We start from the raw sequence: 15,910 nt of genomic DNA, 5'->3' as shown, positions 1-15,910 counted from the left end.
ATTTTTTTCTATTGACCTAAATAGATTATTTTAAGCTTTTTCACTTTTAATCCTCAAAAAATGTTTACTATTTTTTGACTTTCAAGGACCTGTTTGTATATATATAGGTATAAATAAATGTAGGTTTACATTTTGAAATGTTTGCTCAAGATTGTCGTTATTTATTTGATATGGAGGGAAAATATTGTCTAATGTTAGGTAAAATACATACCATTATGATATAAAAGAGATTAGACACCCTATTTTTATAGAAATATGTGCAGTACATACATAATAGACTATCTAAATAGACAATATCTTTTTCACAATAAACAAATACCTTTTACCAGGTTTTCAATGCAATTAAAAAGCGCATTAAAGAAGCATCTGGGCACTGAAAAAAGTGTTACACTTATTCAATGTGCATTTAAAATTCCATTTTTTCATCCAACATTTAAATAATTTAATTAATTATTATATAAATTCAGCTATTTCACTGCTTTTGATTAAGAGTATCCTATCCAGACATTACCAAATGTTTCAAAGGAGGCAAAGTTAAATTTGTGTTCTTAAAAATGTATGTTACTTATAATTAGTAATTAATTATATGATTGACGTAATATAGCAATATAATATTGAGAAAAACCACACTAATCAAAGTAACGAAACAATTTTGTTACAAGGGTAAGATGTACATAAACACAATAGTACTCACTTGATTTTTGTATTTGAAACAGATAGGGCATTTTTATCTTAAAGCAGGCATTTGTCTTTGTTTTTGATCATGAAGTTTGATAAAAGTTTTGATTTCAACCTCACCCAATAGGAAATTATAAAGCTTTTGTATGGGTTTTAGAATATAATCGAAGGGAAACCCAAGACGTAAAAATTATTTATACATATTTTTTTGAATATATATATATATATTGTGTAGAAGTTGCAATTTACTTCGTCTTAAAATGTATTTTTTAATTACAGCATTGGTCATTCTAATACTAAACTATTAATGAAGCCGTCATTTCATTTTGATCTACTAAAATGAACATGGTTATTATGTTTTTATTAGTACTTTTCTACAAAATAGTCAAAAATTACACATTTAGTTTTTGAATAATCTAATGAATATTAAATTATTATATTATTTTCATCACATCTATACTAAATCCTTTATTTCCTTTTTTTAGTTTCAATTAGTACTATATACTTATACAAGTTACAACTTGTACAAAATCGCAATTTATATGTATATTTTTGGAACAAATGTCCTTTCATTTAAAATACCTAATAGGAATTTGTTCATAGGGTTAAAAAATATCGGATTTTACTAAATTTTTCACTCTTTTTCCTTTTTTTTTTTTGGGCAAAAAATAACAAAAATAAGTTGCCCAAATAATCAATGGGTAAATTTTTTACTTTAATTTTATAAAGTATATTTAAAACAGTCTACAAACAAACGATTTTCCATGTTAAAACCATACAATTAGAATGAATAATTTTCTAAATCTTTCTCCATACAGAAAATAACTATAAATACAGTAAGTTGGAAAACTCATTAATAAGGAAAAAGTTTAATGTTTGCCTTCATTCAAAAAAATGCATAGACCCAAACTACAAAACATCGATTTTCCGAGCCAAATTCGTGCAATTAGAATCCTTAATTCTTTTTATTATATACAATACTATGTTGTGTAAGATTAAAGCTTTACTATCTTAATATTTTAGACAATGATAACCTTTGGGTTAATACTAAATTTTCGTACAAATTAGTGTTGAGACTCGGTCTAGGCCCTAATTTTTTCTTTTTTTCCTTCAGTTTGGTAATATGTGATTTTTACTATACTGATTTGTACCGATATTTCGGTCCCGATCACGATCTCATACTGTAAAACAAAATTTAATCGTTTTTAGATCGTGAATTGATTTTTTTATCTCAATCTATGAAACGACTTTATCATCTATCCTGATGTATGAGCTGTACAAATATGCAAACACATTTAACTTGATATGACGTTATTGTAGATTGATATACACCAGTTTGAAACACAACTGACGTCATCAACGGTTCATCTATAGAATGTCAAGACCGAATTTTAAATGAAACCCATCCATTTTTTTGACTGAACTTCTTTACAGGGCGAAATTAGTTTGGTCCATTCAAAAATTATAACAGTTTCAGATCAAAAACACTTCACAAGTACACAAAGTGATCCAGAATTAGAGCTGCATTCACTTTAACGTTATTAAATTAATAATATCGGCTATAGAGACTTTGTTACCCGAGTCAGAAATATTGGCAGAACGTTTTGAGAGAAAAGATATATGAGTGGATGCTCCAAAAATGGTGCAAAGACAATTTTAAGCACTTTTGGTCTCCCTCTTCACCTGATCATAACCCCCTTGACTTTGCATTGTAGAATATGTTCAAAAGGAAGGCCAAAGGACCATACAATACCCTAAAATAATGTACTTATAGTTATTATAATTACATTCCTTTGGCCCTGGCCGGATATCCGATCCTATATCTAAAATGATGATTGTTTATTCATCCCGACGATGGCTGGTCCCCAAAAGAGGAGGCTTTTAATTGCTTTTATTCATAGTATTATACTATATATATATATGTATACCTACCTATGTATTTGTGGTAGAGGCAGAATCAATTAAGGAATAAATGAAACTACATTTTCCTGCCGAAGGTAAAATAGTGTCGTTCTTGGTATTGTTGTTTATTCGGCCTTGAAAATAAAAATACATTTTTCCCTCCTAAAAATAGAAACATCTTTATTTATGTATGTATAGTTGTTGTTTTTTTACAGTAGCTTGTAAACTACATACATACTTATACTTATAGAGAGGGAAGGGAGGGGGAAATTGGAATAAATACCAAGTTTTTCTGTGTATATGTACATTTTTTTTTTTTTTTGGTCAAGGCCAAGTTTATTTATGGCTTATTTGCTGCTATGAAGAGCAACATAACAATATGCTGTTTCTCATATGTATGAGAAGAAGATGAATACAAGGGGGAGAGGACTCACATATAATAATAATAATGCTGGCCCTCTTGCATTGTTGCTAATAATAGACGATGATGTGCATTTGAAGTGTCCTTATTATTTTTTCCCGCGCACATTTTTTACAGGATTTTAACTTGATTTTTAGGACTTTTTTTTTTTTTTTTCACTTTTCGACTACACATACATATTTGTACTCAAAATCCTATGGTGTTTGTGCATTGTTTGTTGATTGACAATGATTGGAGTGAAGGGGAGAGAGAAAGATATAGCAGGCATGAGAAAACAATTTTTGAGGAGCATTGTTATAAGAGCTAAAGCAACTTTCTTCACAAATCTGTGTTTTTCAAATATGTACATAAAATTGGAGGATTAATAATTAACAGAAATTGTCACGTAAAACCTTGTTGGTGAAGATTGCTCGATAAAATTAACCCTTGTCTCTTCCCTGAGGGTGTTTATAAGGGCTGAAATAGCATGCTGAAGTCACGTTCAGTACGATATAATACTAAAATGTTTTGTCGAATATAATTAATGTACCCTTTTCAAATTTTTTCATATTGTATTCTTTCATCATTTATTTTCTGTACAAATAAATTATTCTTAAAGATACTTAACTTTTATAAAAAACAATGGTTGATATAAAATATAAAGAGCTTAAATTATACAATTATTCATGTATTTGTAAATTTTTTCCCAACAAAATGAGTTTCTCAACAGTTTTGTCAATTGTGACACCGATTAGGTGTCATAATATCCCCAGTTATCGAAAAAAATCTTACAAACATACCTGTAGTTGCGAAGTATCCTGAAGTTAAGTAGAAGCATTGTAAAATTTATTTAATTATCCCTCCACCATACCAATGGGTTTTGGTCAACAATGTTGTATTTGATCATTAGTTAAGCGATGATGTCTTTTTTTATAATCAAATACAGAAATTATTTCTTTTATAAAAAGATGCTGATGGATCAAAATTTTACCTCACTTTCTAAATATTTTTACTTTAAAAAATATAACCCAAATTTATTATATCAAAAAATTTAATGTGGTATACATACAGCACCGAGGGTAAAAATGTACCGAACTCTAAAGGTCGTCCTAATTGAGGCGCAGTACAACCTCGTACCGTATCAGTTCTAGTGTTTATCCAACCCCAAAGTTTGAAATATCTATGTTATACATTGTTTTCATGATATTTTATTTCACATTCTATGTCAATTTTTAATTTATCAAATGCATCCTGCATCTCAGTTTTTGGGATGAAACTTTTTTTTCTTCTATTTATGGCTTTGCCTTTTGATAAAAAGGTTGTTTTTTTTTGGGGATAATTTTAATAATTATTATTTTTTTCCTAAATATTTTTTTTTATAAAAATTAAATACTTTATAAACAACTGATGATTTTTGATTTTTTTTTTCCAACAAAATTTAAAATTTTGGAAATGTTTTTGAAAAGTTATACAAGACAAAAAATTTATACATATGTGGGAAATGGGGTATTTTGCACATATTTATCATTTTTTTCAGATTGTTATATAACATAGATCAAACTTAATACAAACAGTTTAATTTTGGGAACACAAAATAACAATATACATTTGCATAAAGATTATTTATTAGAAACGTTATAAATATATCTTCCTTTTGTATATTTTGCCTGGGTTATCATAATACAACATGTTTTGCCATCATAATTTCATTCACAAATCCTTGGTAACGATTCTCCATATTGCAAATATCTTAGACCTATCGCTTTCCTTGTTCGGAAAACTGCGCCAAGGTTTACGGGTAAGAAATCTAAGGGGGAATGCAAGAAATGCATTCTCTACGTCATTTGACATCCAAGAATTGTGTATATATCAAGTAAGTTCTTCAATCAATCTTTATACGCAGGGAACTTGTTTTTTCCAAGGAAATGTGGACATAACCTTTTGAAAACTAGCCAAACCTTCAATTCCAGTGGATGTAAGGCTTTTTGAAATTTAGTGTAATTCAAAACCTCCCTAATTTATGGTCCAACGAAAAATTCCCCTTTGTAAATAAGAATTTTTCACATTTACAGATCTACTTCTGTTTCTCGTTTAGGACTGATAGTTTAGACAATAAGATCAAAGTATAGATTTTTATACGGTGCTATTGAAACCAGTTTAAATATTAAGTATATCCATGAATAATTAATTTATTTTAACTTTTATTTTTGCCAACAATGTGCAGGATGATTTAAATGATATCTTATTATATTTTTCTTTTGATATGAAGTACTTTCAGAAAAAATATTGGTAGCTATTTTCAAATTCAGAAATGGCAAGGCTGAAAATGTAACGAAATTTTTTTTAAAGAATAGCAGGTGATCTAGCTGGGGTGTGTACAATTTTGGGACTAGGAGATTCATTTTTTTATTTTAAAAAAAATATATATATAATTTCTATATAAGGAGGTTTTATTCAATTTATTGATTTACCACAAATAAATAACCTAGCTGATAAAAACAAAATTTGCTTCATCTTAAAAACTGTTCATACTAGAAGACATATAAAGACAGATTTGGTATTAAATTCAAAAATGCTATAAGATAAAATAAAAAAAGATTCTGACGAAAATTCTATGTTGACCTGTGTAATGATTTATTAATTTAGAAATATGTAATATATCCATTGATGTCTACAAAATTTATTCATTTTCAACTGCTATTTTAGCTAATAAATTTTACAGGTATAAAAATTAATGGCATAAAAGTATTCAATGATACTTGAAGAATCATACTTATCATTTACTATTGAAAAATAAGTTTTATATTCCCAAAATATACATTTTAATACTGGGTTATTAAACATCCCCAGAGAAGTGGTGTTCACGTTAGGATTTGAAGGGTAGTAACAGATGCTTAAACCAAAATTCATCAAAAGTTATATACATTTATTTATTAAAAGCTGAAGGCCATTTTGACTGATTCTATACTTTGGTATACTCTAGTGGCAAAGGCTTGGATTGGTAATATTATGTGCAATATCTAACTGGGGTATTATGGCCACGGCAAAATTACTCGTAATCCATTGATGCTTTCATTTCTAACTGTGTCTCAGATGGGACCTGTTGCACGAAATAAACCACCTTTGAAACTCTATCGATAAAAATAAAAAAATGAGTTAATGTGTGCTAGTAATGTTTTAGAGTGACAGCTTCAACAGCTGTAAATGATAACTTGAACACATCAAATATGGTCAAAATTGATCAGGTGGTCACCCAACGCGATCAAAGTTTTTTTTTTTTTTTTCACGTACTAGCAAACCAGTCAACCCTGATGCTTTGATCAAATGATATTGCATCTTAAGCCTTCATAAGTCCTATCATAAATAATGTAGATGCAACATTCGCAATCATTGAATTTACCTTTCCCAAATGCAAATTGGGATTTCGAAAGGATATTCCAATTAATGTGTAGGTATATAAATATATGTAGTTACATTCGTCTTGACATTGAGACCAAGACAATACCAAAATCTTCAAAAATTAGTTTGGAAAATATAAGAAATCTGGAGAATCACATCACTAAAAATTCTTATTTATAATGAATGTGTCTCTTGAAAATAATAATATCTAAATTGCTTATGTTTGTTGTTTCAATTTGAAATTATTTAATTTTTTTGTACGTGGATATAATATTATCTAGTTATATAACTGATTGACGTTGTTTACGATACAAATATACAAAAATGATCAAAAGTTATGTTTTCCCATTTCAAATGCATATTATGAAATAATATATTATAATGGAACAATACATCCATTCAGCTCAAGGGCAAAATAATGCTTTTATTTCTACAGTGCGTTATCATTTTATATGGGGGTTTCTCCTTCACAGTAAGGGACATATCGACAACGAATAAAATCATTTCTTTTTTGATTGATTTGAATTGCTGGTACTAAATCTATTGTTTTTTATGCATCTTCTTTTGCTACAAAAATCAATGGGAAAATATTTCGTTACAACAGCTTAACTTAATATAATATAACAGTGCTAAAAGTTAGTTTCAAACGATTAGCCTATTTTAGTAGTGCTAATTTTGTCAGTAATTTCTTATTATTCCTTCTGGAAGAGAATAAATTTGTTTCGGTTCAGACAAAACAGTCAAAAAGGCTACTTCGTCTTGTAATAACTATGAAGAAAAAAAAACGTTTGACGAATAGATTTTATTTAGTCCTGGTGGGCAAAGTTAATCCATGATACATAGTTCTTCAGCATTTATATGTAAATATCTAAGAAGTGTTTAATAATTATGTGAGTAAAAATAGTTCTAAAAAAATTATATTAAAAAGGAACTTATCCTCAATATTAATTATAAAAATCAGTGATGGATTTTAAGATATTAAATAGAGTATATTTCCTGAAACTTGGCAGTATTTAGAGTGTATTTTTCCCGGGAAATTATCCTACAGCAAAATCCAAAAAGACACATTTTCAAATACCGGAAGATGATATTTATCAGCATAAACTGCTACATTTAAGTAATATATCTAATATTTTAGAAGAAAAGATTTATTTTAAATTGTTTTTACCCATAGAAGATACAAAATTAATTAATGTTTACTCCCTTAAAAACGTTAAGTACTGCTTAAATATAGGCTTATTTTTTAATATGTTTTAGGGGATTCGTTGGGTATCAATTTTTGATATTTTACATCATAGGCACTAAAGTATAAATCGTTCAAAAACTTTATCTCAAATATTTGAGGGTTTTATATTTGAATATCTGCTCTATTTCCTTATATAGAAGTGAGAGTCAATCGAACCTACGTACATTGAGTTCACGAGAATCATTCCTCCAAAGTGAGCAAGAAATACCCAAATTATAATTCTTTCTTTCAACTTTTCATTCAATAAATTACCGAATTAAATTTGTTATTAAAAAAATCCAAGGCAAAATTTCCTAAAAAAGATTCTTTTTGTATCTGTAGAACTCCGATAAGCCCAGGGAGAGAATCCCTAATCCGTTTTCATTATCGATATTTTATTTCCATATCCTAAATGTGCGTTTATTTAATTTGGTAACAAGTTTGAAGAAGCATCTTAAAGGAACTGTCCTTAGACCTAGTTTTTTTAATGCTGTGTGTAGTTGATTTCCTTTCCTCATAGATGGTTTCATTTATATGATGGACAACGTATGGCATGACAAGTATGTAAGAAACACACACACACACGATATATGTATAATATTAAGCTGTTGAAGTGCAAATCATATGTCTAAGTTGTTCTCTAATAGTGTATTTAAGTAGTACATATACATGGCATTATCATCAATGTGTATTCTCAAGAACAAGAACAAAGTCTTAATACACTTCATCTTCTTCCTATTATTGAACTTTTAAAGAAAAAAGGTTCCGAGCCATAGTAATATTAACAATAATGAACCCAGCTGAATAATAGATTTTTATGATTTGACGAAAACAATTCATTTCAAAAACTATCCATCTATATTTATATCCTAGATCTTTCCGCCAAAAAGCATTTATTTTTCGTAATAAGAACTTGTATTATAAATCAACTAAGGACTCAAGCAAGAAAGCTCTCATGCTTAGGGTTGTTGCCCTTTGGTGGAGGCGACGTGTTGTTAGTAGTTTCTTCCTCTCTCTCTCTCTCTTTCCAATTATGACTATTTTTTATTATCATAATGCCAAATGGAAAATGCCGGCTATTTCATTTCTATTTCTATTTGTTGATGTTGTTGTTTTGTTGTCGATCATGATGGGATGATGATGATGGCATCTTTTCTAAGCAGCAAATATTTCAAGGTCACATATGTATGTATGTATTTTTAGACATCGTTGTCAATCTACTTTCAATCCCAGCATGATATTTTCTTCTCTCTTCATTCTTTGCCTTCATATGTAGTATACCTACATAGTATGCCTCTTTGTGGCTTGAAGTATGTTCTGGGTAGTAGAGTATCTAAATTCAAGTGTTGAGACTCGGACTGAGATCGAATCCTTATTCGGTTCAGTCTGGAGTTATGGTTAGAGAGATATATTTTGGTCCAAATCGAGGTCTCAAACCCTGAAAGGTAAATTTAAAATTCCCTCAAGTCAATGAGCCAGAGATATTGGAGTTTCAGGACAGACCTTACGGAGGGCATCAAAAATGTGGGTGAAAAGAGTCTTATGAGGATGGAAAGGGCGCTTTTGAGACCATTAATGAAGGAAAAAACCATTTCCTCCATTTGCAAGACACTTTTGAATTCTTTTTTGACACTTTTGAACTCTTTTTGACACTTTCGGACCCCTTCAGCAATAAGCCAACCCCCTCGACTACAATTCTTGGGTGCATGTCGAGGAGAAGCCTTGCAATGACCGTCAATCAAATCACCAAGGCCATCAAAGACACTGTCTGCCGGCAGTGGGACGCCATGATAAATGCCAGACACTTCGCCGCCACCTGTAAGCCATCATAGCCGCTAAGGGCAGTTACATTAATGAAATCAGACAAACATCTATTTATAGTATTTAATTGGTTGAAATTCTATTATCAATTCATAAATTATATCTTGTTGAAGTTTAAAATTCAAAGCGTTCAGATTTTAATTGACCATATGTAAACATAATAGTATTGAATTATTAATTGTGTCCAAATTCCATATGAAAAGTGAGGATCTCAAAATTGCAGTAGCATTTAATTCCCGAATATTTTTAAGACTGTTGGCATCCATCTCCATCTGGAATGGCTACAAGATCAAAAAGTCCATTCAGGGGCCCCCTACCTATAAAGGCAAGAAGAAACCAAATGTATATGGCAACAATATGGCTCACATCTGGCCAGCCCTCATGTGGTCCTCCCTCAGCCCTGACATGAACACATTGGACTTTGAAGTTTGGGGCTTCTTGGAGTAAAATTCTTGACGCACCTCTCATCCAATTTTGGATCCATTTCAAGCAGCTATCATGATAGTATGGTACGTTATGAACACCGCTTTCATCGTCAAAAGCTGCCAATCTGTTCGCCGCCGTGTTGAGCCTGTTATTGCTTCTGAAGGAGTACGTATTTAATAAATAATGTAGGCAAATATGTCATTTAAACAGAGCATAATTTGATTTTCAAACCTTGTAAAAAAAAAATGTAGTTTTCCTGGATGTACTTAGCAAGACCTATTTTAATTTTTGTGGGCCGGACTTTAGTTTGTAGTGTTTTTCGTTTGTTTAAACTTCATCCAGTCTTTATCACATTTATTAACGTCTTTATTTTGTTAAGAAAAGGAAATATTTATGTTTATTCTACGAAACATTTAATAAAAATTTTAATTTTTTTCCTATCTTGTAATCATATAGCAATAATACGTTTCCTCTTTTGCTTTTACCTAATGAAACTTAAAAAGTTATAAATAAATTGAACCAGTCGAAGGGATTTCCAGACCCAACCGCAGCACAAAAGAAACATGTAGAAGAGAATTGCATTAATAAGAAACGCACGGTGCGTTTTCTTCCTGAGAGTTTCATTTCATTTAATAATAACAACCTAAAAATAGAGAATGCAACGTGGGATCTCTCTTTCTTCTTCTTCTTTTGATGACCCCTCCTGGGCTTGAATGAACGCAAAATACATATATATAATAATAATAATAACTAAGGACAATGTCCGTTAGTTCCTTTTTTTTTTTTTTTTTTTTTGGTATAGTATAGGGAATCAAAAAAAAAAGCCGTTGTTGAGTGGAGGGGGATAAGAACAACAATAAACCATACAAAAAATAAAACCCTAGGTAAATTTATCATTTTATCACTTTCAATTTATATGTTCTATAAAATAAAAAAACTATATTTTCCTCCCTTATCCCTATACATTGAGAAGAACAACAATTAAACCGAATCTAATTTTTGATTAAATTTATTCACTCTGGGAAAAAAATTGATATTATGATGCAAGTCCATGAGAATTTATTTATAAATCTACAGAATATATGGTACATAGGGATCAATGTACAATAATAGACTCTCCTCTATTTGGCTAATAATTTGTTCCCCTATACAAAGACTGCTCTAAACAATTCTAAAATGACTTTGTTTAGGGCCTTTTAGACCTTGAAAAGAACAAATATAGCGTAATTTATCTCTAGATAGCGTTTGAACATTATCTTTGATAAAACGGCAAATCCTTGAACACGTCATAGACCCCTTTGATCATTCAAATAAGAGTTGTAAAATACTTATTCACGATAATAAAGATAAATAATTTAAAAAAGACCCATTTTGACAAATAGCATCATCGTATTTGTGACGGGTAAAATGCAAAAAATACAGAATTTCGACTCATCTCAATAAATTGTCTTGTCACTCATGTTGTGTTGGGCCTTACTTATTATTTTCAGTCTAGTCTTAGGACCAGTCTTATCTGTCTTTAGGACTGTTGGTCCTTGGAATTTTGCTAAAAATTATGGATGATTTATGAAGGCAACTAAGGGATATGAGAAATATCGTGCTCAAAGCAAAGTGAAACGGATCAAACGATCGCCAAGCCCAGGTTCAAGAAGGTTATGCCTTGTGTTTGGGGGGATTATGAGCTGATTTCATCGGGAAAAGCAGTCATGTCGATAACTGACCGGATTAAAGCAGACGATAACCAAAATTGACCAATATAGAGGGTGTTGTGTTCCATCAAGACAGTACCAGACACCACACATCCTTAATGACGCGTGAGAAGCTTCGACAGCTTGGATGGGAGGTTTTATTGCACTCCCAGTACCAATCTGGCAAAAAGCCATTTTCACCTTTTCAAGCATTTACAAAAAAAATCCTTGATGGTACAAAACTGGCCTTGTCAAAATTAGATGATCAAGTTTTTTACCAACAAAGACTTCTTCAATAGCGGAATTATGAAATTTCCTTCAAAATGAAAAAAAGTTATTCAACAAACCTTTGCATATTTGATCTAAATTGGATAACCTTAACTATGTTAATTTTATTGTCAAAATAAAGCGACTAAACACTCAGAACTCTTTACTTCACCTATGATGTATGTTAAGAGCATTACAGAATCTTGTAATAAACATTTATGTTTTCATTATATTCTAGAATATTTAAAAAAAGAAAGAAACCATTAATGACGTCAGTGGAGATGCTTTTTAGCTTCTTTAAGAACTGACAAGGGTGTCTGGACTGGACAAGGTTATTTGGTCCTAAATATGGCCCGACAGAGTACAACATGTACCACATCAAATGGCTGGAGAGGCTTCTAACTTAACTGAAGTTGGTTATTTGATTCGAAAGGAGAAATATTAGGCCAAAAACGGAGCAGTCTAATGCAGCGTTTCTGAAAATGTATGCGTTGGTACACTATTGTGCCACCTGGTCGTGAAACTAGATCCTCAGACAACATCATGGACTTCATTTTAGCTCTTCTGGTTTTATTGTTGGGTTATTGTGGTGCTGTACAGCTTGGGCGGTCAAGCAAGTTTGTAAACTTGCTTGATTTTTCAGGTTAAAGTTATTATTAATTACAGTTCGTATTATGCACTGTTCATTGCCGTCTCGTCTAAATAGATAGGACATTTACATTTAATTGTCATTTTGTACTGAGATGTATTGAGATTTTGGACACTTTTGATCGGTGCTCGGACTGAAAAAGTTTGTGGAACCATGTTCTAATGTACAATATATACAGGGAGTGGGGATCAAATTGTCGCCAAAATATTTTTCTACAAAAAACATCACAAAATATACATTTTTTAACTTTTTTATTGAAAATCAAAACTATGACGAGCATATAGGTATAAAGTAGCCATTTATTCAATATAATCAGCGTTGGCATCAATAACGGCCTCAATACGGCCTCTGAGCCGGCCGCAGGCTCTTCTGCCCATCTCATTGTCCATGTTGCCGAATACCTCCTTGATGGAGTCCATCAGGCTAGCCTTGGTGCTACGGGGATGTCTGTTGGTATGTCTCTCGACATAGCCCCAAACAAAATAGTCCAAAGGATTAAGGTCGGTAGAGTTAGGAGGCCACAAATCCTTGGTTACGACGTCATAACTGTTCTCGGTTAACCACTGCATGGAGATTTTGGACACATGGCAGGGTGCTGAGTCCTGTTGCCACACCCAGGGCCTGTCTTCGGCCACCCCTTGGTAGGCTTGATACCCTGGTAGGGTCATCCTCAACCATCTTCTTCACCTTGTCGACAAAGACGGTGTCCCTGACCTTCTTGTCGGCGCCCTCCTCCTTGGGTGCCCTCTTTATGGTGGCATCAACATCCCAGGTGTCCTCTAGCTTCTTACGGATACGCTGAACAGTCCGTAAATTCACTCCTAAGGTTGAAGCAATCGTTGAACTGGAGATTTCACCTCCATTATTAACCAATGCCATGACCACGGCGGACATCGAAAGCTCCTCGTTCCACTTATAGCTCTTTATCTCTTCATATAATGACGGCATGATGCTAACTGAACTACGTATCGTCAGCTGATAAGAATAGCTTTCCTATTTGGTAACCGGTTTTTTGTTTGATAATGTCGTCTTCAAGTTTTCAAGGTTTAAAGTAGGCGACAATTTGATCCCCGCTCCCTTTATGTAGGTGATGAACAATAAACCCTAGGACCTATAGTATCCACTGGCCTACAAAAGAATAGTTGAATATTATACGTATTTATGTAGTGAATGTCACCATTAAATATTATTGATTTTTATTGACAGACAGTTCTTCCTCTTTTTCTTCTACTAAACCAACCATTCAACCAAACAACCAACCCACTAAAAAATATAAAAATATCGAATTATATTTCTTTTTTTTTTTTTCCTATTCAAATTGATTTTTATTTGAATGTCGATTTCAATAAATATGTAAATACTAAAACACATAAAAAGCAAGGGGGAATAATGTTATTATATGATTATGACTGTACATTGAACACCTCACATGTGTAAAATAAGAAAAAAATAAAAAATATTGGGGACATGAGTCCGTTAGTGTACAAAAATATATCACATGACATGTATATATATATATATGAAAATAATCAATTGATATATATTTAGCATATATTATCTGAATATTTAATATAATATAAAATAAACGTTTTGTATTTTTCTTCATCAGTGAAGAATACATATATATATATATAAAAAATACACAGATATTTTTTGGGGAAGTCATATATATTTATTTATAAATGATGCATTTCCCATTTTTTTATTTGATTTAAATAACGTTACGTTATTATAACATATACTGAGATATACATAATATGTGGTGTGTCAACATAACAAAAATCTTGAAGTATAATCGAAAAAAAAGTATGAATGTATTCTTCTTTTATTCTGAGGATTAATTTTATCTTTTTGAAGTACAATTTGCGGCCCTTCGGAAGAGTTATTAAGAATGGTTTGTTGATAGAAATAAATGATAGTTCATGGAAGAATATAAATGTAATCCTCACTTAATAATTTAATATTAAGGGACCACATATATTGACTTTATGTATATTTACATACTTTTCTGAACGATCTAGGCTTAACCCCTTATAAAAACAATTTTTAGATGCTTCTATTGCGGCCAAATTTGTACACTTAAGCGTGTTGGTTATAGGCAGGAAGAGGTGGTAGTCACTTGGTGTAAGATCTGGACTGTTGGATGGATATTTAAGAACTTTCCATCTGAACTCTCAGAGCTACTGGTGCGTCATCAAATATGTATGTCACCCGGTGTTGTCTCAATGATGGGTCGTTGTTTCTTATTCACCAATCCTGGCTGTGATAACCTGCTTCAAATAGTCCAGTTGCTCACAGTAGAGGCCAGAATTGAGCAGGGGGGAACAATTGCTCGAACCATTGTTGTACAACACGAACCGAAAGAGTATCAGACCCGTATCCATCGCCTCGATATGGCCTTTGAAATAAATTCCGTTCACTTCTCATTAATTTATTTCGACAATCCATTTTGGTTAGTTTAAGTCCAAATTGTTGGTAGAAATGGACGGAAGCTCGTTGAAGAACGCAAATGTAATCAATACCCAATTTTGAGTAAATGATTCTAGCTTACTTTTTAGTTGACAGGACATATATGTCGGGGTTGTAACACCAGAGGGAACCAGGTAATTTATTTTAGTAGTAGTATTTATCAGCTTATTTATGGAAAGTACCTCCAGTCACCCTTTAATAGCAAAACCGTGATAGAGACATTGTGTTTAGTGATGAACAAAAGTCAAAAAAGAAGAAATTCTGTTCAATTAATTTTCTTGCATCAGATATTTCGATTAGTTATAGGCTTTGTATATACATTTTTGGGATGTTTACTAAAGTTTTTGTTCGAAGCTGTATTTTAAAAGTGATCTCATTTTGAAATATTAAAATTATCAACTCATCGTGAATGGACCTTTTTATTGTCCACTCTACTCCCTTATCAGGTCTGGTAGTTTTCGTCAGATGAATTCTCCTCCCCTCGTTCCTCGCGGAAGTCGGAAACTGAATTCAACCATCTCTTGAGATGGATGATCAAGTTAGAAATATTTTCCTTCGATTGCCTCAATTTTTTTTTCTTTTACGAGGTATTACGTCATGAAATTTGAATTGAAAAATATAATTATAATATTGATTATTTGCTAGTACACTCCCATAATTTTTGGGATCACTACAAAATGCAACAAAAATCCTTGAAGATGCAAATTTTTTATGTATAACTTTTTTTAAATTGTACAATGAATATTTTTCTATATAAATTCAGCTTATTAATATAAGCTATGATATTCCTCATCACTATGTATTATGAATAAGTTATAAGGCTCTAAAGAAAACTGTCATTTTCCATCATTTTCCAGCTTAAAATGGAAATATATCGAGTTCAGAACAAGATACAGAATCAATAAAAGCACTTTTTAATAATAAAAACACTTTAACATACGTTCTAATAATCCTACTTTTTGTTTGAGGATTGTTTTATAGGTATA

This window comes from Lepeophtheirus salmonis, chromosome 13, assembly GCF_016086655.4.
Source record: "Lepeophtheirus salmonis chromosome 13, UVic_Lsal_1.4, whole genome shotgun sequence".
Lineage (NCBI taxonomy): Eukaryota > Metazoa > Arthropoda > Copepoda > Siphonostomatoida > Caligidae > Lepeophtheirus > Lepeophtheirus salmonis.
The sequence above is the reverse complement of the archived record's forward strand: the minus strand, read 5'-3'. Positions refer to the sequence as shown.